This window comes from Aethalodelphis obliquidens, unplaced genomic scaffold (genome assembly GCF_003676395.1).
Source record: "Aethalodelphis obliquidens isolate GAN/ISIS:26980383/991018 unplaced genomic scaffold, ASM367639v1 scaffold106, whole genome shotgun sequence".
In the NCBI taxonomy this organism is placed as follows: domain Eukaryota; kingdom Metazoa; phylum Chordata; class Mammalia; order Artiodactyla; family Delphinidae; genus Aethalodelphis; species Aethalodelphis obliquidens.
In genome coordinates this window covers 2,921,057-2,923,343 of record NW_020838050.1, presented here as the reverse complement: position 1 = coordinate 2,923,343, position 2,287 = coordinate 2,921,057, and the positions used below count along the sequence as shown (strand labels likewise).

General features: G+C 36.5%; 1 pseudogene; it reads right to left on the bottom strand.

The window, feature by feature from the left end:
* Positions 1–1,098: 1,098 nt before the first annotated feature.
* On the bottom strand, positions 1,099–1,733 carry LOC113614841 (transmembrane emp24 domain-containing protein 7-like; annotated as a pseudogene).
* Between the last annotated feature and the right edge of the window lie 554 nt (positions 1,734–2,287).

The window sequence follows — 2,287 nt, the reverse complement described above, 5'->3', positions numbered from 1 at the left end:
ATTCTAAATTTTTAAATCACCTTAGGGTCACTAACCGGAGATTGTACAAATAGCATGTGCAAGACAAAAAAAAAGAAAAAACAAAAAGAAAAACCAAAGAAACAAACTTCTCAGTGCATCACACCAATCAGGATAAAATGTATGGCATTTTTATGATACTAATATTACATTACAACTGTCAATTTTAACTGGGAATGACAAAGAAGTGAAATTCGTATAAGAGCAAGAACCAGCCAATTAAAATGCTAAAATAAAACAGATCACCTGCTTTCTTTGGAAAAAACACTGACAATGTAATGTGTGCAGGTAACTCACTAAATTTTTTCTCATTTATTTGCCCCCTAATAGAAGTGCCTTAACTTTTTTCCTGTAAATATTCTACCTGTTATAACAGTCTGATATTAAGGCTTGTGTAAACGCTAATTTGTTATTGAAACATACTATTTTTTGTTTGATAAGATTGTCTTTGTGAATAAAAAACATATCTGGTTATAAACCATAGAATAAAGCCCCCAAAAGAAAAATGTGACATTTTCTAAGCTAGTGAGAAATAAATTAAACCATGATGTATCAGTTTAAAATTATATCAATATTAAATGACATTTCTATGTTCTATTTTTTCCCATAAAATTAAACAGTGCAGAATAGGGCTTGGGCTACAATTAATCACTTTTGATTTTCTTAAAAACAAAATTTTATTTGCTATAAACAGTTAAAAGGCAATTATCTTCCTTCACAACACACGTGGACATTAAATGTAAGGTTTTAAAAATATCCACAACCTAAAAGAAAAATACTTTTAAATGGCTAAAAGGAATCAAAATAACAAAGTTTAGTGTACAGAAGAGTAGATATAAACAACACCAACATCATTGGTGTTGAATTTTGAATAGATCACAATAAGTTCCAAAGTTTTTCTACCTGTACAAATAAAAAAAGGTGTCCTTTCCAAAGTTTGAGGCTATGCACTGCACATCACCCCCCAACAAGTGTATGAATAAGGTTTTAAAAATGTTGCCAGTATTAAGTTCTTCTGTACCTAAAATTAGAGGACAGCAATAGTATAGTGATTAGGGTGCATGAATTCTCAAAACGTAGTTATGATCCAACATTAGTTATGGTGGTTATTTTAACTGAAAAAGACTTTTCAGAAGAAATACCAGCCCTATGCTAACCACCAGAAGAATGCGGGCTTCTACTGACCAAGCCACTCTTATATTTAGATCCTTGGCTGGCTTAGGCCTTGAGCTTCTCTCAAACGGAAATGAGTCTGAAAGTTGATGACAGACTTCAGAGTTACATGAATTGAAACACAGGCAGATTCCATCTGGGTAAGAGCCCTGACTCAGTTCTCACTAGGAAACAAAGGTGGGCCTTCTCCAACTTCAAAATTAAAATATACGATTTTATGTATTTTATGTGTGAAAGCAGAATATTCATTGCTGACACAAAATTTGTATGTCCCAGTTTTGAAGGCTGTTTCTTCATCTTTTTGTATAACATATTGCCATCAGGGCCGTCAGATCGACAATCTACATCATAGTGACTGCCAGTAGTCGCCTGGAACTCGAGGGTGTACTTGGTGACAGGCGTAATGTCCTAGTAGAAGCACTGCTAGGCATAGTTGGGCAGTTTGAATCTGATCTCAGTGCCACCAGGTGGGCACCATTAGCAGCAGTGGCCCAGTGACCTGCGGCGTCTGCCCAGCTCTGCGCTGACACCATCCGCGGCATCTGGAGATGCTGTGGTGGTTGCCTCTACAGAGCTGTGGAGAGACTAGGGTCGGGTCTGCACCAACTCAGGGCACGCACTGTAGAGTCTCTCTGAGCCTAAGAGAGATTAAGGATGAGCAGTGATCCGCTGGGTGTGGGTGAGGGTTGCTGAACAACCAGGGCCTAGTGCTGGGAACAATCCGGGAAACAAGACTCCTGAGTTTTTAAAATGGATAATGTCCCCAAATTTATGCTGACAATACGTACTCCATTTAAGAACTTAAAGGAAAACCATTTGTCAGTGAAGTCTGCTGAAACACAGAATACTGCAAGGGATTATATATAAATTGTTAAAAAATAAACACGGAACATTTTAAAAAATAGGTCACAAATTCAAATCCAATCACTTATAATATACTGGAAATGAAATAGCCCAGCTTTGAATCCAAAGTGGTTGGGTTTGAATCCAAGCTACATATAACTTTACCCTTATACCCACAGTGTCTTTGTAAAATGAAAACAATAACATCTACCTTGTAGAGCTGTTTTGAAGATTAAATATGAAGTGCTTATAA